This window comes from Falco naumanni, chromosome 6, assembly GCF_017639655.2.
Source record: "Falco naumanni isolate bFalNau1 chromosome 6, bFalNau1.pat, whole genome shotgun sequence".
Classification (NCBI taxonomy): domain Eukaryota; kingdom Metazoa; phylum Chordata; class Aves; order Falconiformes; family Falconidae; genus Falco; species Falco naumanni.
This window is the reverse complement of record NC_054059.1, coordinates 49,865,928-49,893,122: the sequence shown is the minus strand read 5'-3', so window position 1 is coordinate 49,893,122 and position 27,195 is coordinate 49,865,928. Positions and strand designations below refer to the sequence as shown.

Below are 27,195 nucleotides of genomic sequence, written 5' to 3'. Positions count from 1 at the left end.
CCAATTTACAGACCATAAACATCAAATATATTTAACATATATTCTCCAAAATAAGCAATTTTATTTTTATCAAAATGCACTCTGTTCTGTTCAAGTAACAGATGGAAATCAATGGATTTTAGTGTAACTCAGAAGAGGAAGTTGTAGTTTTATTCCCTTAAGTGCCCTTTTCTTGTTCAGACCGCAGCTGTAAAGGGATTGGAACCTCAACACAATACATGCCAGCACGGAAATTTGAAAGGTAGGCCACAGACTTCGTGGCCCACCAGAGGAGGCATCTGCTGTTCCTTAGAGCTGAGTAAAATAAGGCAGAAGTAAAATAGCATCTTTTTCATATAATTCATGTTGTAGTTAGTCATCATGTCCAAGTTCACCATTTTATATATAGCCTGGGTATTAAAAAGTAAACATCTACCATTAGGCTGGAGAAGTATCTCCACAGTGTGCATTCTAATTATAGAGATTGCTATGGTACAGTCAGTACTAGGACATAATATCTCAGTGCTTTTTTAATATGCAGATCGTCCCCACTGTATGTATGTTGTTTACATAGAAGTTAAACGTGCACATGCATACAGATACATATATACACACAGACATGTATACACGTGGACACACATGATCTTCTGTAGAGTCAGATGTTAAATGGCCGTTAGCTGGAAAGGAACCAGGCACTGTGAAAGGTGTCATTCCTGACCTGGGCAGTAATTCCACCATGACATAGCAATAGGGATGATGTGCGGCTGCAGTACTCTGCAGTACTGCATTTCTGGATGTTTAATTTTGCAGGCAGAGCCATGCCTGGCTAGTTTTCTACATATAATCGTCTTAACTTCTTTACTATGTAAAATAGAATAAACTGTTCTTACTCAATAATGGTTCCTAATTTGACTTCTAAGTTTACATCTGACAGGTGTAATGGCATAAAAGAGAGGGAGGTCACTCCTTTTCTGCTACCGGTATTAAGCTGCAAACCATTTTCTCTAGAGATGGCTTAACAGGAATGTCGTTAGTCACAGAGTGGGAAGAGGCAATTAAGCACACACTTAGGCAGCAAAAGTGTGATAACGGAGGACCTCAGCTACCTGTGTGTAGTCTGGCCAAGAGTCACCATGGAACAAGTTACAAAGAAGGAATTTCTTGAATGATTGGTTCTTGAAACAAGTGGCTGTGGTGTACACAAAGGCAGGGAGGGCTCTCAAACCTGGGTGAAGCTCAGGAGCTTGTTGGAGACATGATCCCAGCTGAACCATTAAGCAATACTGACCAACAACATGATTACAGTCACCCTGCCTGGGGAAGGGAAGGTACCAAGGCTTTGTACAGTGACCCTAAACATTGGAGAGGAGTGGTGGGGAGGACAGGAATGTGGGTGGGGGGGAAAGATGTAAAAAGCTGTCGCCGTCTGGAGGTGACTTGCCTCCAGCAAACTGTTCCACGAAGGAGCTCCCTTGGCACAGACAGTGGGAGCTTCTGCCATCCAACAGGAACGTTTTGCAGTGAGCACTCATGAGGCAGCTCTGGGGACCTGTGTAAGAGAAGATAAACTAACCTGGTTAGAAAAATCACCTCTGTTAGGTGTAGCCTACAGCTAGGTACACCTCCAGTCCAGCACTCAGTCACGGTGGGGTCGGGCCTCTCTCTCTGCTGAGGCCATACAGTTAGGCAGGATTTTGAGCTCATTCCTCAGAGGAGGAGCTACTGAGGCCAACCCTTATGTAGAAATGGTGCCATAGGCATCCTGCCAAGGACACCACACTGTGTAAAATCCCAGGTCTGAGGAAAAAATATGTAGACATGTGACACTGTATTGTGATGCTTCTAACGTCAGAACCACTGTTGGGATAGGCATAGTTAGATGCATAAATATATATAGTGGTATAATTATATTCTAGCTGTTTCTGGTGTTACGGAGTTTTTGGAGAGAGCCACAATACTGAATAGGTGGTAAGCTTAGAAAGGGGTCCACTGGGTGGCCTATGATACATTCACATCAGGAACACTTATAAAGTCAAGTACCTGGCTGCCACTGCTGTCGGGGTTACGGAGGTGGGTTTACTGCACAGTGTGGGAGCACACCATTTGTACCGGCCCACAGCTGAGCTCTGTAACGTGTGGTACTTTTCCTTCAGCAGGAAGGCCCTGTAGCCCAGGCCATCCCAGGAGCTAACCAGGTCTGGGCTGCAAACACATACTCTGCTCTGCTTGTAAACTCAGCTCCTATAGGGCGACGTATATTAGCATGTGGCATAGGTATGTTTGGGGTGTGTGTCTGGAGATTTCAGACTAACTCGAAGGAAAAAAAAAAAAAAGATGTAAGGCTTTGTTTAATAGAGCGTTAATTATGCAGGTACTGGAAGATTTCTAGTTCCTTTCAGCACTTTCACTTGGCATTTAGATTCTGCTGGATATACTTAATTTTTTAAAACCCTCTACATTTTGCAGTTTACACATTTGCATAGCGTAGGACTACTGTCAGGAACATATATCTGCAGATCTGGGGCATAAGCTGTTCTCATCGTTTCAGTGGGATGGAGAAGAGAAAACAGTTCAAAGGAGGAGGATGGGGGAAGGGAAGCATTTCCATATTTTTTTAAGGAATCATAAAGACACACAGGCAAGTGTGTCAATCATGAGACATAGTTGTCTATTTAATATTGTCAGGAATACAAAAGTTCACAGAGCACATGTGTGAGAAGGTGCTGCGCTGCCTTGACTACATGATCTGCATGATACATGTCAGAAGATGGGAATGTTGCTATGGCAATTCTTCCCTCTCCTGAATACTAAGTTGACGAAGAAGCCAGTCCACAATCAGGCAGGCTCATTTATGAACTTGCCTGCTCGGAGATGCTAAATACTATTTATAGTTTCTCTTGAAAGGAGACAACATTGTTTTCTGCCCTGGCCTCTCATGGCCCTGCACCCCAGTCCTCCTATATTCCCAAGGTTTTTTGTGATATGGAAGCTGAAGACAGAGATTTAACTGAATTTTGTGCTGAAAGCTGTTGGGGTTTTCCCTTAGCTTATACAGTGTCCTTCAATTTCTAGCTTGCTAAGAAGGCAACAGACAGATGAGTCTCTCTGCATTTCCAAAAGCCATCTTGCTGTTTTATGAAGTTCTGGATTAAGTAATCCATAAGTCTTTACTTTCAGTCTGCAAAGGAGTAGCCTGTTCCCATTTATGTTTCCCCCAGCAGGACAGTGAGAGAGGGACTGGAAGCCTGTTGGTTCCCCCTACCTACCTTTTAGCTGGGCAACCCTTAGAGCCCATCCTGTCCTTGCTTGTACTGTTGAGCCTTTCCCACCGTGCTGTGAGGGTACTGTGATGGGAAAGTAATGCCTTTACCACCAGCTCTGCTAATTGCACCTTTGATTTCCCTTAGAAATAATATTCTGTTTCATTCCCTGCCCTAAAAATCTGTGTAGTACTGCTTTGTGGACCCAAAGCAACTGGCAGCTCCATTGCAGAGGTGGCAAACTTCAGTAGATGCAGTGATTCCTGTATTATGGTGTTTCCCCATTGCCCAGATTGTATCATGTTTCCTACCATCAGGCTCTGATTTCAGTTATTTTCCTTTTACCTAATTTTCATTGTGTAGACTGGAATATTCCCTGCTAGGAAAATTCTACATGTTTGATTCAGGCTAAATACTGGGAGGAAATTTTCTAAGATGGCTCAGGCACTCCAAAAATGAAGATAAGGAAAAATAGACTGAATTGTCCATATTAAAAAAAAAAGTTCCATCAAATTAGTTGATCACATTGTTTTTATTTGGGGCTTTTTTCCTTTTTTTTTTCTTCTTTTTTTTGGTCAAGATGGATGCTGCTTTAGGGAACTGTGGAACTGTGCAGCGAGGGAGGATTTAAAAGCCTCATCTGATGTGCCTTAAATGAGGCAGGACAGCACAGGAAGAGAAAGGGGAATCTGAAGACTGCTTTGCAGAACTGGATGCTCTGCTTACATATGTGATGTTGGGCAAGTTACTTAATTTTACCACTTCACAGTTGGCCGTTAACTTTTTTTATAGTTTGAAATGTTTATTTAGCACCTCCCATAGGCTCTAAAAGTAGTAAAATAAATGAGTTCTGGAAGAGCAAATGAGCAAGGCAATAGGTATCATTGAAAATTATGGCAATCTATATACCAAATCACTCCAATACCCACCTCAAACAGAGAACGTACCCAGCATATGGATTTATCTGATGCTTCAGTGCTCAGTTATAGAGTAACAGCCAACAGAAAATACAACAATCTGTCATGGGGAGAAACATGACCAAAACAGCAATAAAAGAGAAATTTTATGTCCAGTTTATGTGTGCACAGATTCCAATAAGACTACTGAACTCTCTCAGACAAGTCAAAGGTTGGTGTAGGTGAAGAGGCGTCTGCAAATACAGGACATCTTTGGAAACTTCGGGAACAGGTGCTTTCCAGAGAAACGTGTGCCTTCCTGATGTAGCATTCATGTGTTCTCTGTAGGAACAAGAAATTGATGGAAGAATTTTAAATTTAAGGCTTAACTCTGTAATGCGTATGCAGGCATAATTTGGACACCCCAAAAAAACCTTATTGACTTAATTATTTATTTTGTGTCTGGTTTCTAATGCGCTCACCAAAAGAGCATTGCTCAGTCCAACTGCTCTGAGGTTTTTGATACCCATCTGACTCAGAGGCAGAGCTTCAAACCACAGTGTTCAGTACAGAGACATCAGATGTTTTCACAGTGCAAAGGACACAGGAGTGAAAGGCATTTACTTGTTTAGCAGGCGTAACACAGAGAGGACACTTAGCAGTTTGCAACCACCCATACCTAAGATTCTTAAACTATGCTCTTTCTTCTTTCTTTTCCATTTGAACTCTTTTTTTTTCCCCCCCCAGAGATTTAAAGGACAAACTTGAGAAGCCACCTCTGCTGCAGGTACTTTCCATGTTTCTGAGTGAGCAGGCCAAGAAAAACAGCAAACGAAGGTAATTTTCCTAGTGTCCGCACCAGCTAGAAAAGATGATGAACAGCAGCAGAAAATTCGCTGACAATTTTAGCATACAGAGCAGCTCACCCTGCTAAAGGGGGACCAACGTACATTGTACCAGCATTGCTGTGCCTCTGGGTCAAGTTGTTGTACTGCAGCTTACCCAGAGCAGGTGTGGATGTCATGTCTGGAAGGACTGCAAAGCTTAGATTTCCCTGTTCAAATAGTGGCTTTTGCCTCTTGCTGCCAAAAGCTGTCCGTGACCGTGAAGCATCGTCTTGGATGTGACCAGGAGAGCTTCCTTGGCTGCGCTGTTTGCAGGCTATCTGCTTCTAGTGACCACAGCACGACCCCTTCACTTTCACCACTGAAGCTGAGAATCGCTTGCCTGCCCCTGGAAGCGCTCCTCAGCATTCACAGCCATGAAAAACCACAAGACTGGAGAAAAATGAGATTTATTCAGAAAGAGGGTATGAATCCAATTAGAGCAAAATAAACAGTCTACACAACACATTTCTTTCTCACCTCTGCAGAAGCTGATCTAGCTAATCCCTTTGTGTTCTAACAGGAAAATAATCGACACCTTACAACTCTGAAGCCAGTATCGGAGGACTCAGGCAGCAAACACCAGCTGTCCGGGCCTCCAGCCCATCCGGCTCTGTGTTTGTTACTGTGAGCCAGCAGCTGCCTCTTGTGTGTCCTCAAACTTTCTGCAGTGATGCCTACATGCAAGCACTGACTTGGGGCCACATCTCATTTTCTTATTCCCAAATAAGCATACTGCTTTGCTGCCATGATGCGAGTTTCCTAAATAAGATGATGTTCTGGGAAAGAGATCTTCCTGTGTGCGCAGGAGACAGTCATTTCTTTCTGCAAGCGTGGCGTTCACATAGGCTGCACTGACATCCTGTGGCTCGATTTCCCTGCCTGGAAGGAGCACGAAGGGACAGCTTCACCCCTGTTGCCAGACCCCTCCACGTCCCCCCTCTGCTCCCTGTGGGTCACTGATGCCCCATCCAAACCCTCTGGGACAGGAAGGGGCACTTGCCCTCTTGCTGAGTCCAGCACTGGCTCCTGCCCGCTGTACCAGGCTGCTGGACACTGGACCTGGTCTCACCGCAGCTGTCACCTCACCCAGACAATGCCAGCCTGGGGAGCCAGTGACCATCTCCCCCCAGCATTTTTGGCATCCCTGGGATCACTGCCCAGCTGAGCAGGGCAAGGATGAGCTGTAGTGACCCATCGCTAGGTGAGGGTGTTGCTGGCAGGGCAGGGGCTTTTTTAAGGGAAAACTGATGAGGATGCTTCACACACCCCCAACCTCTGCCCACCAGGACTCCAGGTGGAGCCCAGACGGCACTCACTGCACACATTCACAGCACTGAGCCCTGCTGCAGGGCACGCAGGGTCTGCAGCGAGCTGCATCCCCCAGCCTGGGCTCAGACACTGTGCGGAATAGCACCCAGCCCCATCAGAAGTCGAGTTTAATTTTACCTTCCCCTGGGGAATAGTGTTAATCTGTAACTTTTTAGGCATCACTTGATCAGCTGAATAACAGCTATTAGCTTTGGACTCTAGGCATTTTTATGAGATATTAGTTCCAGGGCTTGTGGTTTGGCATAGAAAGCATATTATTCACACACAAAACAACTGCATTAAAATAACATTAGGAATCTGGCTTAAACTGACAAAACCTAGGAAACTCAGAATTAAGGCTGAAAGTATGTCCTTAGCTCACCCACCGCGTGGCTGGTACCACAGCTCAGATGGTATGTCAGGCCCACCAGCTGCAGCCCCGGCTGCCTCCCGCTGAGCCGTGCTCCCTCCTTTTCCAGGGAGGAAACAGGGCTGCACCTCAACCACAGTCCCACCACCCTTGGGGAGCAATGGCCTGTCTTTGTGCCATGGAGCTCTCATCCAGTCAGACAAGGTTTGGGACTTCAGTGTAATGCAGCTCTTTTCTGTGCGTCTTTACTTACAGAGCTGGGTTCCTCCCGTGTCACCAGCATCACCATGGTCAGAGCAAAAACTGCTAAGAAAGCAACACAGGCTGAGGAGGAATTTGTCCGGCGTGTGGTCAGAGGTAAGACATGAGCCAGACAAGAAAATCCACATGGTTCCTTGCTTTGACCTGCCCTTGATTTGCTTTGATTGATCAAGGTACCGCAGCCAGAATGAAATGCAGCCAGGGCAGCGGCTGCCAGCTTGTGCTGGGGGCTCGGCCGCGATGGCTGGCTGGGGGTAGCACCGGCCCTGAGAGAAGCAGACGGGCCTTTCTGAAACCTGCTGGGGGAAAATCCTTGGCCCAGAAAGCACCTTCTAAGGTTCATTTTGTGGATTGCCTTACTGCAAGGGAACTGAGGCCAAGAAGTAATGCGGGGACACAGGTTGCTGTCACCAGAGCTGAGGGGGGGGAGGGGAACTTGTGCACAAGCTGTGCCAAAGGGCTCCCCTTTCACAGGGCCTTCAGTCAGGGGAAGCCACGCTGCACGTCAAGAAATCTGTGTCGTAGCATCCAGTGGCTGAAAAATGAAGGAACGTCCCCAAAAAGGTCATGTGGTGGGTCAAAAAGCAGCAGTGCTGGGGACATTCCCAGTCAAAACATCTGCTGTGCTCCCGTTTTTCTCCCAAAGCCCTGCCCTTGATCATGGGACACAAATATCAAAATGCTCATCTGGCTGCTGGCTTTCCAGAAAGTGTATCTGAGCTCTGGAAAAGGAGATCTCAGCTGCAGCATGTTTGCTGCAAAAGCAAACAAAAGCAGTATCACAGCTCACATCCTCCAAGAATCACCACAGGACCCTAGGAAGGACCAATCTGCCCACTCCTGGTGACAGACTGGCATGATTCTTTTTAAGATGTCTTTTTTTTCTTCTATGGGCAAGTATTTGCCTCCAGTTTGCAGTAAAATCAGCTTCTGTAAAAACATATATGAAATGAGCTTCACTTCTGCTCTACCCATTCCTTTTATTTATGAGCTCTGCCATTTTGTATGAAACAATCCAAGATGTTCGTGCGTGAGACATCTCTCAAGGATAAACCACAGTAAAGGGAAAAAAAAAAAAAAAAAAAACCCAAACAAAAAACCCAAACAAACCCCCCAGAAGGTAGCAGCCAAAAAAAAAAAAAAAATTCTGTTCAAATTGCAAGGTTGTCACACTGCTCTGTAAAAAGGGGTGCACCTTAACCATATTGGGTGTGATTTTCTCCTCTTGGTGAGGTGAGAGAGACATTTGCTATTCCTATCTTGGAAGCAAAACAGAATAATTATTGCCTTTCCCAGCAAAGGCAAATGCAACTGAACTTAGCTGTGTGCTTTTTACTTGTGTGCCATAAACCAACACATTCCCTCGCTGGCTGGCATTTGCAACAGACCACAAACACAGTACTACACCTGGCACCAAATCTGTATTTTAGGTCAGAACTACATTCTGGTGATAAGATGAAGGATGCTTGTTCTCTGGACACACTGTCCCAGAAACACTGTAGCTAAATTTACCATAGAATAATTCCAGTTTAATTCTTAGGAGGTTTTCTAATGCAAAATAAATGTTTTGCTTGTTGTGGAACCATTCTCCAAACATAACCTGGGACCCCAGCATCAAGTTTCCTTGGTCTTTTAAAGTTGCTGAGTGTCTCTGTGCCTTTCAGAGTACAGCTAGTGCCACAGGTACTCACAGCTTCTGAAAAAGGAGTCTGAAATGAGTGGGTGCTGCGTGACATAGGGTCTGTGTCCACAACACGCAAATGATGACCATATGTGAATCAATCCTAATCCTCTGCTATAAAAAAAAAAAAAAAAAGCTGAGCCTAAAAATAGCAAATAGTAAAATCTCCTCCACATTGGGCCCACCTTGTGCCACAGAGCCAGCGTGACCCATTATGGAGCAAACACCTGTGCCTTGCATGTCCCACAGCCGCAAGGTGCTGTACGGTGCCTCCCCTGCACACGAGCATGCGCTTGGCCTTTGAATTTCATGAGGCAGCTGCTCAGAGCTGTGCCAGTGGGTGTCTATGGGATGTACATGCAGATGTACACATAGGAGCAGTGTATTTACAGAAAATGATAGAAAATAAAATAGGCCAGGATGGGGTTTCAGGTGCCACCTGGAAGGTTTTTTACCAAAAAAATAAAAGTTGAGACTGCAGTTGTGTTCAACTTATTAAGTACATTGTGCCCCTTTAAAAATATGGTTGAAATGGCAGGTGATTGTTCCCGTATTAAGGAAGGCTTAAGAATGACTGACAAGATCTACTTTTGCAGCTCTTATTTCTGCCAATCAAATTACCGAGGACAAGACTGAATAGTGCATATTTAGAAAATGTATTTTTAAAGTTGGGCTTTGACGGAACAGCAACTTCATGAGAAAGTGAAGCCTTCCCTTCCCAACTAGCTGTGGCTGAAATACACCAAACAGAACGGGGAAGGGGAAGGTATAACGAAGAAACAAAGCCATAAAACAAAAAGGCAGTTTTGCCAGATGTGCACCTGCACCCTACACAGAAAGCGTAATTTCTTCAAAGAAGAAATCTAGGCTTGGGATCAAATCTGGGTGCTCATACCCAAGGGCTTTGATCAGAAGAGACAGGCAAGGAAGGAGAGGCGGGGGGGGTAGCCCTGTATGTTAGGGGGTGCTCTGGTTGTCTAGAGCCTAATGGTGGTGACAGTAGGGCTGAGTGCTTATGGGCAAGAATCAGGGGGAAGGCCAACCAGGCAGATATCCTGGTGGGAGTCTGTTAGAGGCCACCCAACCAGGATAAAGAGGTAGATGAAATATTCTATGAGCAGCTGGGAGAAGTCTCACAATCATTAGACCTTGTTCTTGTGGGTGACTTCAACCCACCAGATGCCTGCTGGAAACACAACACAGCAGGGAGGGAACAGCCTAGGAGGCTCCTGGAGTGTGTGGCAGGTCCCTTCCTGACACAGCTGGTGAGTGAGCCACGAGGGAAGGCGCCCCGCTGGGCCTGTTGTTTGTGAACAGAGAAGGACCTGTGGGTGATGTGATGGCTGGAGGCCGTCTTGGGCATAGCGACCATGAAATGATAAGAGTTTTCAATTCCTGGAGAAGTAAGGAGTGGGGTCAGCAGAACTGCTGCCTTGGCCTTCCGGAGGGCAGACTTTGGCCTGTTGAGGAGCCTGGTTGACAGAGTCCCTTGGGAGGCAGTCCTGAAGGGCCAAGGAGTCCAGGAAGGCTGGACACTATTTGAGAAGGATATCCTAAAGGCACAGGAGCAAGCCACCCCCATGTGCTGAAAGATGCACCTTCAGGGAAGAAGACTGCTCTGGCTGAACAGAGAGCTGTGGCTGGAGCTCAGGAAAAAAAGAGTTTATGACCGCTGGAAGAAAGGGCAGGCAGCTCAGGAGGACTACAAGGATGTTGCGAGGTTATGCAGGGAGAAAATTAGACGGGCCACAGCCCAGCTAGAACTTAATCTGGCTATGGCCATAAAAGACAATAATAAATGTTTCTATAAATACATTAGCAACAAAAGGAGGGCTAAGGAGAATCTTCATCCTTTACTGGATGTGGGGGTGTCCTGTTTTCAGCTGGGATGGAGTTAACTTCTTCTTAGTAGCTAGTACAGTGCTGTGTTTTGGCTCTGATGTGAGAACAATGCTGATAGCACACTGATGTTTTCAGTCGTTGCTGGGTGATGTTTATACTAAGTCAAGGACTTTTTGGTTTCTTGGGCTTTGCCAGCAATAAGGCTGGAGGGGCGCAAAGAATTGGGAGGGGACACAGCCAGGACAGCTGACCTGAACCAGCCAAAGAGGTATTCCATACCATGGGACGTCATGCTTGGTATATAAACTTGGGGGGTTAGCTGGGGCCTGCAGATCGTTGCTCGGGGACCAGCTGGGCATCCGTCAGCAGGTGGTGAGCAGTTGTGCTGTGCATCACTTGTTTTCCTTTCTCCCTTTCCCTTTGGATTTTATTCTTTCCCCCACCTTTTCCATTATAACTGTTGTTGTTGTGATTATTATTATTTCCTTTTTAATCTGTTTAAATTATTGAACTGTTCTTATCTCAACCCTCGAGATTTACATTCCTTTTCAATTCTCCTCCCCACCCCTCTGGGTGGGGGAGTGAGCAAGCGGCTGCGTGGTGCTTGGTTGCTGGCTGGGGTTAAACCAGGGCACAGGGGAAAACTTAGTGACAAAGGATGAGGAAGACCCTGAGGTACTTAATGCCTCCTTTGCCTCAGTCTTTAACAGTAAGACCTGTTGTTCTCTGAGTACCCAGCCCCCTGAGCTGGAAGACAGGGACGGGGAGCAGAATGAAGCCCCATAATCCAGGGGGAAATGGTTAGCACCTGCTACACCAGCTAGATACTCACAGGTCTATGGGACCTGATGGGATCCACCCAAGGGTACTGAGGGAGCTGGCAGAGGTGCTCACTGAGCCACCTTCAACCATTTATCAGCAGTCCTGGCTGACCAGGGAGGTCCCAGCAGACTGGAGGTTGGCCAATGTGACACCCATGTACAAGAAGGGCAGGAAGGAGGATCCAGGGAACTACAGATCTTTCAGCCTGACTTCGGTGCCAGGGAAGGTTATGGAGCAGATCACCCTGAGGGGCATAACGTGGCACATGCAGGACAATCAGGGGATCAGGCCCAGCCAACATGGGGTTATGAAAGACAGGTCCTGCATGACTAACCTGATCTCCTTCTGTAACAAGGTGACTCAGTGGATGAGGGAAGGGCTGTGGATGTTGTCTACCTAGACTTCAGTAAATCCTGAAACTGTTTCCCACTGCATTGTCCTGGATGAACTGGCTCCTCATGGCTTGGACAGGTAGCCTCTTCACTTGGTAAAAAAACTGGCTGGGTGGCTGGGCCCAAAGCATGGTGGTGAATGGAGTTCCATCCAGCTGGCAACCTGTTACAAATGGTGTTCCCCAGGGCTCAGCACTGGGCCCAGTTCTGTTTGATATCTTTATCAATGATCTGGATGAGGGGATCGAGTGCACCCTCAGTACTCTGCAGGCAACACCAGCTTGGGGGAGAGTGTTGATCTGCTGGAGGGCAGGAAGGCTCTGCAGAGGGATCTGGGCAGGCTGGATCAGTGGGCCAAGGCCAACTGAGGTTCAACAGGGCTCAGTGCCGGGCCCTGCACTTGGGTCACACCAGCCCCACACAGCGCTACAGGCTGGGGGAAGGGCGGCTGGAAAGGGCCTGGAGGAAAGGGCCTGGGGGTGCTGGCTGGCAGCCGGCTGAACGTGAGCCAGCAGTGTGCCCAGGTGGCCAAGAGGGCCAACAGCATCTGGGCTTGTATCTGAAGCAGTGTGGCCAGCTGGACAGGGCAAGTGGTCATCCCTCTGTACTCGGCACGGGGGAGGCCGCTCCTTGAACCCCATGTTCAGTTTTGGGCCCCTCACTGCAAGAGGGACGTAGAGGGGCTGGAGCGTGTCCAGGGAAGGGCAAAGAGGCTGGTGAAGGGTCTGGAGAACAAGTCTTACAAGGAGCGGCTGAGGGAACAGGCTGCTTAGCCTGGAGAAGAGGAGGCTCAGGGGGGACCTTATTGCTGTCTGCAACTCCCTGAAAGGAGGCTGTAGGCAGGTGGGGGTAGGTGTCTTCTCCCGAGTAATAAGCAACAGGACAAGAGGAGATGGCCTCAAGTTGTGCCAGGGGAGGTTTAGATTGGTATTAGGAAAAATATCTTCACTGAAAGGATGGCCAAGCATTGGAACAGGCTGCCCAGGGACATGGTGGAATCACCATCCCTGGAGGTATTTAAAAGATGTGTAGCTGTGGTGCTTAGGGACGTGGTTTAGTGGTGGCTTTGGCAGTGCTGGGTTAACAGTTGGATTTAAAGTTGGATCTTAAAGGTCTTTTCCAACCTGAATGATTCTGTGATTCTATGATTCTAACCCTTTCCTCCCACTCTGGCTACCACCCACATCTCAGCTCTTCATCAGTCCCCTCCCTCTTCATCTGCTCTTGCTGCCAGGTGGTCTGGCATTCCCTTATCACAGCCTCAAAGGACTCTGCAGTATGGGGGACTGGAAAAACAAACTAAATTCTGCTCCTGACCTAGGCAGGTAGGTCCCCAGGTGCCTGTCCTCATTACAGAGATTGTTTAGGGAGCTGGATCCAGCTGGCAAAGGTTTCTCATTAGGATGGCAAGGCTGAAAATGTGAAGCTGGAGGGAAACTATGTGGTTCTGAAGTAGAGGTGGCCTGGAGGCTGGGGTTAAAGAGGCGGTGGTAAGACTTTTTTTTTTTTTTTTGCCTATTTTATTTTAGCTTAGCATTGTGGGGTTCAGTTAGTTATGGAAGTGGCAGCACATTTTGGGTGGGTTCAGGTTTGTTTGGATTCCCCCCTTCCCCCCCTCCCCTGCTCTAAGGATGTTACAATTTTGCAAGTGTTACATTTTGACTAGTTCTAACAGAGACTTGGGACAGGAAAAAGCCTGGCTTAGGGTTTCTTGAGTCTGGATCTTGTGCAATGTGTGGGAGTTGTGCTCCTGCTATTTTTCTAGTGAGTATATGAGGAAAGGCAGGGAGAGTGGGCAGTGCTTAGACTCTGCTTATTTTTGCACTAGCAAACAGCATAGCTTTGGCAGAGGAAGAAAGATTTCATGTGTTGAGCTGCCATGTTAAAGCCATGGGCAGCTTCTGACAGCATCTTCTCTTTTAGAAATATCACAGATATATGAGAAAGTGGTCAGCAATAGGGCCTACTGCCCTTTTGACTGGAAAGAGTAGATAACAACAGAATGCAAACAGGAAAAAGAAATTAGATGGAGGACAATTGCAGAGGCTTTAAGGGTCTCAAGACTTCGTGTTTCAGGTCTGCTAACCCTGCAGAAGCTCTGTCTCATTTAATGTCATTAGCCAGTCCCCTATGTGAGAGCCCACTTGTGTGGCTGCTAAGAAGCTTTTACAAAATGTGCTTTATGGCCAGTTATAAGCTCTTCAGTGTTCTTACAACAGCAGAATACTTACTTACTGGAATTGTTGGGCCAACTGGACCACTGTGTATACAGCCACGTGCCTTCCCAGAAGTGGGTAAGGCATGTGTTTGCATGTCCAAGGAAACTTTGCTTGGAGTGCAACTTCACTGTGATTGTTTCAGTGGCTTCTCTGCCCCTTGACTTTGTGTACAGAATGAGAGGTGTTCTGTGTAGCTCAGCCCAAAATCACCAAACTCTGCTCTGTGTACATTTCAAAGGATCAATGAGTCTAACAGCTGCACTTTGTTTGTGATAGTGATAAACGTTAGCTGAGGTAGCTATAGTCTGTTAAGAAATATTCCTGTGTCCGTTGGCTCCTGTTGTCTCTTATTCTGCTCTTTGCACTAATGGCATCTGCACATCCAGCGCTGTTTGGGTGCCAGGTGACCGCATGATCTAGCCATCCAATTGCTTTTCAATGATGAATTGCTATAGCTGCTGCTGGCTGCATATGGCAGGTCAGTAGCATTGCCTGGTTACCTGTGGTGAATCTGCATTGCAGCTACTGTTTGCTGAAGGATGTAGCTGAGAAGAGGAGACTTAAGGAAAAAGAGAGGGGAGTGCACACACACAAGTGAAATAATACTGAGGAAAAACTAGAGCAGTTTTTAGTCCTCGGGTCTGTAGTCTAGTTCAGCTGAAGGCATAGGAAAGCTGGGCAAACACAAATGAACTGCCAAACTTCAGAATTAGCCCACCTCATCCATCTATCTTTCCTTCCGTTGCGGGGAGGTTGAAAATCTCCATGAAGAAAAATTACGATCATTGAGTCACTCCAATAGCTGCCATCCTGGCTGCCTGCCCCTGCCAGCCCGCTACACAACTTGTATGCTAATGTTTGGATTTTAGTGGTGGGAAACGAATGTCAGGCTGTACTGTCTTCATGCACCACCGAGCTGTGCTTATGGTTGCTCTTGGCAGAACCAAATGATTAAACAGATAAAACAATCAGTCTTTTTATTTCCAAACATTAACCTAACTGTTAATAAAGCACAACCCGTATCATCCTTATGGACTCTGCAGAGCTGAGTCATATTAAAAACAGGATTTGAATGCTGGAAAAAGTCTCATACTTCTTTCCTGTGCTGAGAGGCAGTACCCAGAGCTTGCCTCGGAGAACTTTGCTGTGAGGAAGCTGGCTGGGCTACAGCTGCCAAGGAAAGCAAAGAGGCTGTGACCTGCATGCTTCGGTGTGGGCGCAGTAGGCTGCTGTGCTGGTGCCCTGGATGGATGGATGGATGGCTGTGTCCCTGCCTCTTCCCTCCCTCCCAGTGCTCAGCAGGGATCTCCTCTCAGCCTCCCGGGGTGGGTGGCAAAGGTTTGTCAGGCTCTGAGGCAGAGGAAATGGAGTGATTCTCCCTCTCAGTGGACTTTGCCCTTGGTGACTGAAGATATTTTTCCCCAAACATCCCCAGCGAAAACAGAGGGGTTTTGTAAATTCATTATGTCACTGAGGAATCTGTTTAATCAGCTGCCTTTCCCTGGAGGCACTTAGCACTTAATGAGAGACATGATGGAAGGAATCAAAATTGGTTTACAAGATTTTAGCCTCAAACCCCCTAGCTGATGCATTGCTGAGTGCGCTGTAATTTAGAGGAGCAAATGGAGACACTGAGCAGCTCTCGCCCTGTCTGTGTGGGTCAATGCCAGAGGCAAGAGGTGAAGCCTCAAGCTCTGTGTTGCATTGTTCCTTTCCTAGGTGTTATCACAATTAATAGCAAAAGTCTTATTGTTACCAGGAGCCTGAATGGTGCTCCTGGTACAACTTGGCAAGCACTCTTATTGCCCATTTTGCCAGTTACACTAAGGCATATCCTAGTTCAGTTTATCTACGTACTAATTCAAAAAGCAGCCCAATGAGAAACATTGCATATACATGAGAAGGAGCTTTATTCACTAGATAAACAGTGGGACAACAGAGCTGGTTCAAAAAACACTATAAAAACCTTTGCATGTAAAGTGAACGTACAAAGAAAGGGCACTTTCAGAAAACGACTGTGCGTTGTTTGCTTGCTTTCCCTGGTTGCCTGTGCTACCCCTAGTCCTTCCAATTAACTTGTACCCTGCTATCTTAGTGTGATGGGACAATGGGACAGGCTGATGTAGCAGCAGCTCTCCCACTAACAAGTTATGTTTACAGGTGCAAGGTCTTCATGAAATCTCACTCTGAAGGACTCTCTGCGGGCTTGTGCGTGATGTGCCCTCAGGAACGTATGAAGTATTTTATTACTGTAAAATAATTCCCATGCCAGCATCTCACTAGCCTTTACCTTTTAGCTTCTCCACTTCCCCACCCCTGAGTAAATAAAGACTAAATCGTTTGGAAGCAGATTTTCCTGCAGTGTAATTGCTGTGCTAGCAACAGCTGAGAGTTTTCCATAGGGCAGGGGAGCAACATGCTCTGCTGGGAGGGGAGGGTGGTTTGTTCACTCCTCTCAAGCAACAGCCGCTGGAGCCAGCACTCACCACAGATTTTTCACCCCAGTATCATTTTTGCAATACTACTTTGAGAGGGAACCAGCACCGTTTGCCCCTCAAGCAATTATCAAAGAGACAGCCAAAAGTGAAAACCTTTGAACTGGCTGGCTGCTTTTTGACCTGCTCTGGGTCCCAGTGATCTGAACGTTGAGCTGTCCTCAGTTGTGAAGATACTGTCCAAAATCACTTCCCACAGTCGTGTTTATTGAAAGAAGTGCAATTTTGCAAGGATAAATCTATTAATGTAACCTGCCAAAGCATGACAAATTGAACTTCACAGAGAAAAACCCTAAAACTTGTGGTTTATTACTCATGTATAGTTTATAATATGCTTATATGTAATCACGCATGTCTTGGATGTAGATATTTAGATTTTTATATAGCTAGAACATATTGTTTGTGTTAAATTCATAAGATATATAGCTTGGACTGAAAGTAGCATTTTCTCACAAAGATTAGATGTAACGGATGGCAAAGTAGATGTACACTCATCACATTTATTTTACTTTCAGCTGTAATAATTGATAGTCTATATAATGTACACATATGAGTTTTTTTTAATATAAATATGGATTTGTGAGAGTGCTGCTTACCATCAGTCTGTAACACATGATTTAGAGATTATTTATGGGCTGTTGGTATCTTTCTCACTATTTTTTTTTTTTTTAAGTTCAAAAGGACTGCAGGGGAAAACACAATTTAGCATGGAATTGATTTTACGTCAGCTGGTTTTACATGAAATAATATTACAGTATTAAAGAATTGCATTGTCACTTCTTGCTGTGAAGTTGCATTATGTTCTGTAGCCTTGGCTCACTTATTAATCCTTCAGTAGTGCACACTTAATTGTTCAGCAAATAACATAACATGTAAAGAAATAATACCTACAATGTGATTTATATCTCTTCAGGCAAAGACACTGAGAACTGGATCATCTGCCTTCGTTTATTATACTGCAACACAGGAACAGCCACGGGACCTGAAAACTGTGGCCAGTTAGGACACACTGAAAATCCGTATCCTGGAAACAAAAGGTACGTCTGCTCTATCAGTCAGTCAAGTACAAGTCTGAATCACTTTTAAAACTAAACACATGCATGATGCATTAACATATGCATCCTGTGGTGGACAGAAACTTTGAGGCTCTGAGCTTGCTGGACAGAACAAGGGTGGTGTGATCACCAAAGCCCAGCTTAGCTGCTGTACGCTCACTGTAGGGAGCAGGGGTGTGCAGCCAAATAAATGTAGTCTCTGACTCCAAGGGATGTAGATGTATTGAGCCAGTAGGACTTCTACGGGTAGAGGGAATGGGAGGGTGGGCAGAGAGAAGTGATTTTAATAGCTGATGGGGTTTCCCACTAGGAGTCTACCTGGAATAGCAGAACCATTTGCCAACACAAGCATCGGTTTACAGGTTTCTAGACAGCGTCTGTAAGTGGTGGAGAGCAGAGTCTACTAGAAATAGGTTTTGCATCCAGTCCAATCCCAAGCTTTGGCATACCAGACCTTGAGTCTCCCCAAATACTTAATTTTTAATACATGCTGTAAAAAACCTGGTGTACATAGATTGTGTGGCTCTTCATGATTACAACTCCTTGCATCTTGCCCTCTACCTTGAAGGACAAAGGGTGCAGATCTTCTGATGCAACGTGCTCTGGAGAGTAGAACCAGCTCAGTCCATTTGTTTTCCTTCAGCCTTCAGAAACAGCTGGAGAGCAGAAACCTGGTCTCCACCATGTTCCATGGGTCATGCTTTTTAATTAGTATTTATTTTTCCTCCAACTCCACCACACCCATTTCTCTTGCTTTTTCCCAAGTAATTAATTTAAAAACAAACATGTTTTCAGTGAAAGGAAGTTAGAATATAAATGTATTCAAAATAGGACTGTTTTCTTTCCTTGTAAGTAAACCAGGCTCCCATGTGTGCCCTATGTATTTCACAGGATCAAGGCGCTGATCATTTTGCATATTAGCATTTTGTATTTGTAGCACTCTGACTTGCCATATTTTTTGTGTTTACTTGAATTTTCCCTTTCTGTGCCTTTTTTTCCTATTCCCCTCTATTTCTGATCTTTTTATTTTGTCAGGCAGAAAATAAGCACACTCTATAGGCCAAATTGAAATACCACTTGAATACATCATGGATTGCACAAAATACTGTCCCTCGAGGGCACTACTTGGAACGTGTTAAGGCAATGGTAGCTTAGTCCAGCCAAGCTGCTAAGTGGCAGACTCCTCACATACAGTATAGCTCAAGTGTCTGTAAGAGAGGTCTTAAGTTCATTCACAAGTTCAACCCTTGTATGCCATCTGCACACCTTACGGCACCTCCACTGCATGGCCACAGGCTATACTCTGGAGATCTCTGAAGGGAAAAGTCCAGGCATGCTCACCACCTTGATGTGTGTTCAAGATGTTCTGGATGAGTCAGGCATGGGCAGATTATATTTCAGCCCTCTAGCAGGTGCAGCAAGTCCTGCTCTTCATCAGTAGCATGTGGATGGCCCCAAGTACCCACAAGATAGATGGTGGAGTTCAAAGAGGACAGTATAGATGGAAGATTGGAGAGGTGCATCACAGAGCTTGCTATGTTCTTCAGCTCACGGCATTCAGGCATAACAAGGCTTAAAAAACTTTTCCAGGCTCCTTGCCTCAGTTTGGGAGTCTCTGAATCCCACTGAGAATCCTTTATGCTGCTCATTTTGTTGATTAATCTGCTCAGGCCCTAAATGTTCTAAATCATCAGGCTGTGTGGTTATGAAGAAGCAATAGAGCGAGGGTCTTTTGCTTAATGGGACTCAGATGCACAACTGCATCTTACTTACACTTCTATGTGAAGTAAAAGTGGAGACTCTTTTGTCTAAAAAATGGTGGAAAAACAGAAATTAAGAGCCATGAGGAAATGTCTGGGAGCTGCTGGCAGTACAGTTCAGGAAGGAAAGCAAGCACAGGGTGTTATGCAATTCCTGTGCATGGTCATCTGCTGTACAAGCTACAAACCCTGTTGACCTAAAGGACATCTCTTTTGAGTTTTAAAATCCTTTAACTAATCTGAGTCATTTGCACAGCTGAACAGACTCAAGGCCTCTTAAGCGAATTGGCAATACCTATAATTCTGCAGGAAATTAGGGAATATTAGGTAGTCCCAAAGCAGAGGAAGAAATAAAAAGGAGTCATAAAACCTCTGGTCTCTGGGAAAGCTCTGGGTGTAGATGACTTTCTAATAGAATTTTCTAAACTCTTTCAGTCTCACTTGGCTCCTGTCATACGGAAAATTTTTCAAAAGGCCAAAGCAAAAGGGTTCCATTTCAGCATTAATTGCAGTGTTGGGTTTTCTTAACTCTCTTTCCTAGGAAATAACTCACTGATGCACCATTTGCAATAATTAAATTATAGCCCAATTCTTTTGACTAATGTGACTCAGAAGACACAGGTTAAAATAGCATCTAGAAAATGTCTGAACGGCATACCTTATGGGCAAGAACTTAGCATATAGCTTGAGGTTCACATTAATCAGAAAGCTGCTACAGAGTCTATAGACCTGTTATTATAATTTGCTATTTTTAAAATTCTCTGAAGTAATCAGAAAATCAACCAGCTCAACATCCCTAAAGAGAGCTGCTTCCCACCCACCAGCAGTGGCTGACTTCACTGTTGACATAAAAATCATGAAGATCTCAGTCTAGATTCTGCCATGTAATTGTATCTTTAATTTTGGCCTTGTTGAAAGTCTGCTGGAAAACTGAGCTTGTGTGTCCTCGTTAGAAGCAATTCATATGTAAATCACTTAAGATTTCTTCTTTCTTTTTTTTTTTTTTCTTTTTTTTTTTTTTTTAACTTAAAGAAAGCAAGCCTCCCTGTGACTCATTCTGCAGGCTCTTGCTCCTCTAGTGGCTCCCGTGTGGCTGTGACTCCTGGCAAATTTGATGCAGAGCGGGAAGGTTGCTGGCCACACTGGGCTTCTCTTGCCTTAGATGCTGGAGTAAGACTTTACTTTTTGCCGGCCTTGATTTAGTCGTTGAAAGGATGTCAGATGAAACTATGCTATCTTCTACACGCTTGTGCCTGGTGTACACCCATGGAAGGTGCTCCCTCCCTTCAGTCAATAGCAGCCATCTACTTATCAAATTCTTTGTATATTGGAAGGCTTAATTTTTGCTCTTTTACATGCAAAAATAAGCTAAACTGGCAGCACAGCCATAGAGGAATGACATCCTAGTGTTAAAATGGAATGACTTTGAAAAGACATTAAATAAACAAGTCAGATGAGTTTTCTGGACCTTTATCAATAAAATTGATGAAGAAGCATATGAGGTAACAGCCAAGTACTTGTCTAAGAGTACAACTTTGATAAAGTTTGGGCACCTATTTCTTCTGAGTATTTCTGGAGCTGGAAGTGGAAGCTATCATAAGTATGCTATTGAAAGTGTTGACAGCAATTTGAAGGTGTAAAGGAATATCGCGTTTTTACCATGATTTCTATGCTTTTGAGTTGGATGAGCCGAGTCCCTTCACACTCTTAACTGTTCTTAAAATATAACGTCTGAGGTATTTGTCTCTAAGAAAGCTGAGTCTTTGTTGCTCATGAATACATTTTAAACTATTGCTGAAGGTGTTTGGAGCTTCCTTTTGGCACCTTGTTATTGTAGGTACGTAAAAATGTAGACAAGTGGGACTAGGTAGCAGATGATGAAATTCAGGTTGGTTAAATGCTGTTTGTCAGAACTGGCATTTTTTTGTTGCATAAAGAATTCTACATGGAAAGGTAGCAGGGGAAAAAAAAAAAAAAGGTAGAATCCAAGGTACCTGGGAGGCAGGTAACTGTTTATTCTTCATGAATTGTCCAGTTCATTGCAAAAAAAAAAAAATTAAAAAATAATTAAAAAATCTTATAGCTGCTAGGAATCTGACCTTGTGCCCAGAAATGTGTTAAAGCACAGCTGGCCCTGTCTGGGCTGGAAATCAGCTTTAAGACTAACAGCAAAGACTTTATTTCAAGAGAGTATTTAGCTTTAAAAAATGAATAGGGGCTGCATGCTCCAAATGTCATCTGTCAGTTTAACAAATGGCAACTATATACACATCTTAATGCCAGATTGCCATTTCATTAGGCTGCTATTCCTTCTTGGTAGCTGGCATTATTCTAGCTGGAGTAGCAGAAAGGCAAGAGGGCAGAGGCTCCTCATCTCTGCTGCTCCCCAGATAGGCAGCGCAGCTCTGGGCGGCTTTTTTTTTTTTTTTTTTTTTTGGGGGGGGGGGGGGTGCGGGGAGCAGCAGGAGAGGAGAGAGGATGAAAATGAATGGATGAGATCAATAGGGAGGCACGTTCCTCAATACAGCTTGGTCAAGCTTAGCACGGGACCACTGTCAGCAAAGATATTTTGGAGCTAGGTTTGTAGCTACAGCCTCAGCAAGCAGGCAAGTTCTGATGGCTGCCGAATAGCGCTGCAGTGATGGTTGTCTGAAATCTGAAATGAACAGGCAGGTGGCTCCAAATGGGAGCGCTCTGTGGCTCTGCCACAGGGTGTAAAGGAAGATCAAAGCCTTGCCCTACCTTGACTAAGACCTGCAGGAAAGAACTGAATAAACTTTCAGTACAACATATTGAAGTGAGTGAGCACTGAGGAAACAGCCATGGCACAGGGTTAAGGTAAAGATGGGAAGGAGTCTGAGCCTCCACTTTGCCCAGCTCCAACCCATTGCCATGCGATTCCCTAACTGCCCTCTGCAGCACTGCAAGGACTCTGCAAATCTATAGGTAAATCCATAGGTTGAACCTCCTCAAGCTGCAGCTGCCTGCACTGAAGTTGCCAAATCTCCCCTGTGGTGGAAATGCTACTGAAGTGTCCTATGTTGTAAGTAATCAAGGTTTTGTTGCAACTGTGGCTGAGAGCTTTCAGCCCTCCCTATTGTCGCTGGCAGCTTGAGCATCCTGATGGAGCTCCCTGACGAGATAAACACATTTAAATATTAAAAAGTGCACTGAACAGGAATAGTTTTGAATGATTCATTTAGGCTGCTGCCAGTGCTGCCAGATAAGTGCTGCACAGCATGACTGGAAAGAAGTGGCAGAGGGTAAGAAAATTAATTTCTTTAAAAAGCAAGTATTTGCTGTCTCCAGGGTCAGTTTTAGGAATAACAGCCTGGCCACTAGACAAGCGGAGGGTTTCCTTGATGGGGAGCTCCACGTATATGAGGCCAGAGCACAGAAGGGCAGCTAGGTAGCTTTGTTCCCAGGCTAAACTGACTTAATTTGCTTGTACCATGGCATTCAAAGCAGTTTCATGCTGCAATTCATAAACCACAGGCAATGTGAACTACTGTCCCCCGTCTCACAGCAGTCCTGCTAGGAAGCTGCTTCTCTTTGCGAGAGTCTCCCTGCTTGAGTGCAAGGAGCTCAATAAATAAGCTGCTGCGTTCAGCACCTCACTGGGAGGCTTTTGGGAAGGGAAAATAGCAGTGGGTCCTCACAAAGTGCTGGCACCTGCTGATATGTCCATGCGGAGGCAGGGAAGGGTCTCCTGGGGAGCCAGGAACAGTTTACCAAGAGTCCAGTCTCCTGCGATCTCTTTTCCTGCTCAAACCAGCTGATAGCCCAATTTGTCCAGATTTTTTTCAAGAAAAGCAAGGTTTGCAGGGAGATGATATATACAAAAAAGTACTTAGCTTATTTTTGGTTTACTTTCATTGGGTGTGTGGAAAAAGCTGGTAAGCTTTTGAACTTGCTGTCCCTATGGCTAGTGGTTGAAAAGCTTGCCTGTTTTTTCTGACTACCATTTGGCTTAATAAAAGATACTGCTGCTCCCTACAAATCTTTTTTTTCCTCTTGTGCAATATGGCTGCACAGATAATGGCAGTTGTTTATATCCTCACAAATTAATGTGACTGTAATGGCTAACTCTCAGACTTCAAAAGAGAACATGGGAATCGAAGTCATGGGAAGCGTCAATTTTTATTACGCTGCCTCCTTGCTGGCAGAGAAAGCTCTGAAGGTTAGAGAAGTGCCACGGCAAACCTTCCCCCATGCATAAATGTGAAATCCTGACACCACAAGAATCAGTGCCCAAGCAATTTGCCCCTCCAAAAGCACTACAGTCTGAGTCATATCTTAATTACAGAAACTGTTCCTGCTTTTTCCAGCAACACGGGCAGCCCCCACAAGCACCACAGCAATTGAGGCTGGTGAGCGTGGCCGTAGCTGAGGTCAGTGCATGGCTTTTCAGCCAGAAAGCAGCAACGAGCTCAAGTCACTGCCCCTGGGAAGGGCAGAGTTAATTACACCATGCTAAATGCTCAGGTATGCAGAGACCTTATTTTATTTTATCCCCCCCTCCCCCTTTTTTTTATCATCTCTTAAGATTTTTAAAAGACAAAAGGAAGGCACCATGTGAAAACATTGCTATGGAAACATCACGGGCTCACTTGTACTTGCCTGCCAAGCAACTACCTAACTGAAGTTTTACATCCTATTGGATCACTGTTTGGCCATCTGCTCTCCTTCAAACTTCTCTGAATTCCATATTTCCCTGAAAAGTTCATTTTTAGAAAAGAGGGAGGAGGAGGCAAAGGGAGAATCCAGCATTCTTGGCTAGTGCGGAGCTATTGTGAAAGAGGAAGATAAACTCACTTTGGGGCAGCCCCTTAAAAAGACAAAGATCCATGTTTTGCAAAGTAATTTCATAGAAAATACCCTGTTTCTAGATGCACTTTAATGATAAGAGTATATATTGGCAGCCACAAGGCAAAACAAATAAACAGCTGCTTCTAGTACTCTCCCCCTAATTGTCTTCCTCTCCCCTTCTCTCATTTAGCGTCAAATGTATTTTCTTCTAGAATGTAACAGTTACTGCCTACACTGGAGTTGTTGGCTGCAGGCTCCCCAGCCTTGCTCCAAATAAAACACAGAAATAGATTTCCTGCCAAGCACTGGGGAAGTTTGAAGACTTCAGTTTTTAAAAATACAATCTTTTTATCAGTGCCCTAAGCCTGCCAAAGGTAATTATGGGCCATGGCACATTTACATTAATGCATAGGATCTACAGACATTTCAAAAGCTTAATGGAGAAACTCCATAAATGTACATATTGAAAAATAAATTAATTAAACTGTCATGTAAAGATACCACTTAATTTTGCAAAGCGGAAGGCACTCTTAATGGGAATGGAATGGATCAGTGAGCATTTTAAAACCCAAAGCTATAATTTAAATTCAGGCTCTCCTCTAGCGTGCAAGTCACAAGACATATTTATTATAGCCTTGAATTGTCAATTGTAATCGGTTTAGCAGAGACAAAGCCATGTTGTTTTGTTTCCTTGCCCTCCTAGCCAGTTCAATATATTTTGATGTCAGACTATTGACAAGCAAACAAAGGCTGAAATAAAATCATATTTATCTGTGATGAACTGGCAAAAATGCAGTCCAAGGTAAATATAATGCTGAAGCCTATGTATTTATCAATCATGCAGCAAGGGGAAAAGTAGTGACATGAAGCATTTAAACTTCTTTAAATGAACCAGTTAAATATGTTTACTGCTGCTCTTGAGGCCTCCTATGTGGCAATCTAGACACAAATAGATAAACAGAAGTAAAAGCACTGTGAAAATGAATAGAATAATTTATAAGCCACTGCTCTGAGTTTTCCTGGTGGCAGTAACAAAGTTGTTGCCTTTGACACTCTTTTAGGGCTAGAGCAAAAGCCTGAGACCTAGGTCCCCAGCAAGCAGACAGCAACACTTCTTGCAGGCTGTGGAACCAACCCATCAGATCCTGATTCCTGGGTGCCTCTGGTGTGATCTGCTGCAGGATTTTATTTGGTAGCAAGTTACAAACCAAGCCTATGCTTCTGCAGCCATGAGCAACAGTCTCCTCCTCGCTAAATAAGCATTCCAAGAATCATTCAAGTCTTTTTCTGACATTCTTCTTTCTGTATTCTCCTTATCTTGTTAAGTTCATTTTCTGATCTGGAGCACTGAAACTGGTCAGTTCATCGGGTTGTAACCGTTGCGGCCATCTCCTGCCTTCTTCCAGCCCCTGTGCTGAGCTTAGCCATGGAGATGTTTCTCTCAGCCTGAACCTAGAGCCTTCTGCCCAGGATCTCCATAACTTTTTGTGGAGCGCTCAGTTTTGTGAATCCAACTCTAAACAACACTAACAAACTAACTTATAACTCATGGTTAGGAAGAGCCGCAGCACATCAGCCAGGGACTGCCCTAGGCATACCTCTGGGGGCAGTGGCAAGTGGAGGCCAACAGGACCCACCTCAGTGGGCTCCTGCCACCAGAGCTGCTGCTACACTGGTGGGAGACCAGTCATTGCAGGGAGGGAGGAGAGCGCTGCCTGCGGGGAGACAGGAGGAGAAAGCCACCTACCAGTTGTGGAGATGTCATGCTACGGCTGCGATGAGCAGCTTGTCTTCAAACAGCAGTTAATGTCTTTTTTTAATAAAAATACCTGTGTATCTGCATTTGTTCTTACTCAGGTAAGTAATAGGATTTTAAGGAGAATGGGCTACATTTTTGCTTTCAGTGTAATCTTTTAGCAGTTTGTTCCCCAAGCTAATTATTATACTTAAAACCAAAACAAACAAAAACCACACATCCAAATGTGCCTCTTAATACTAGACTGTTGGGGTTTTTTGCTCACATGTTAAACTGAACAGTGAACAGAAGCATCTTTTGTAAGCTTTCTGGAATACACTAGTTTTTAGCTTGCTATGCTATTCCTCTTTCATGTCCTTTTCCTAAGATGTACGTTACCCTTGATCACTCTTAGGAGAATTTTTTTGTCACTCTCTCCAGTCTCTTTTGGATTTGAGCAGCGCTTAAACTGTTGTTTTAAGTGACAGGCTGTCACTGACTCCTGTTACAAAATAGTTCTGTTCCACTTTTAAGGGTTCAGAATTGGGCACACCTTTTAAAGTGTGTTTTATCCTACTATTTACGTGGCTCCTGCTGTCACACTACCCAAATGCTAACAGAATTCTTTTTTGAAAGAAAGCAGTGGGGAATGAAAGCATTCTTAGCCCCTCTGCAGAAGAACAGGTGCCGAGAGATTTAGGTCCTGGTCCAAAACAGTATGTAGGCTCCAATTCCTACTGTCACTGATGTCAGTGACAAGCCAGAAGTCTAACACCTTCCTTTAACTAGGACTTTCATGACTTCTTCAATGTGTAAGAAAATTACGTTCCAGTTGAGGACTGTATGTATGTATCTGTATAGACAAATGGCTAACTTGTATCACCAGCCAAACACCGTAACCACAGGTGGGACTGTTTCTTTCCGTAAAGCCACTGCAGTCATTAAAAAGTGGTCTTTTCCTAAATAGCTTTTCCAGCTCAGCTGTCTGGTTCATGAGCCCTTGAAGTGCTGAAACTGTTGAAACCTTACAAATGCAGTCATAACTTCTTTTGCTTATAGAAAGGAAAAGACTCAAAGAGTGCTGTAAATAACAGTGAGGAGAACAGGGTAGGTCACAGACAGCAGTTAAAGGAATACTATTTCTAAACTCTGAAAATAGCCATTATGGTAAAAATGCTTGTTTCCCATGTCACTTCATAAACAATAAGTAAATGCACAAAATACAAATTCTAAGCTATTGGGAGCAATGATGACAAAGTAATGCTTTTAATGCTCTTTTAAAAAACACTTTTGAAAGTATTTATTTGAATTATCTAAAAAGTTTAATTGTATTCTGTTTTTATAGCCATAGAATTCTAATGGCTCTTTTACATTAAAAAAAAAAAAAAAAGTTTGGGCATTTCTCAAATTCCTGAATATCAGCT

General features: G+C 44.6%; 1 long non-coding RNA gene across 1 annotated transcript; it reads left to right on the top strand.

Moving 5' to 3' along the window:
- The first annotated feature begins 4,474 nt into the window (after nucleotides 1–4,474).
- Nucleotides 4,475–27,195, top strand: LOC121090511. The gene is made up of 3 exons (XR_005828597.1): nucleotides 4,475–4,972; nucleotides 6,956–7,057; nucleotides 17,326–27,195. It is a non-coding gene; the product is annotated as an uncharacterized LOC121090511 (long non-coding RNA).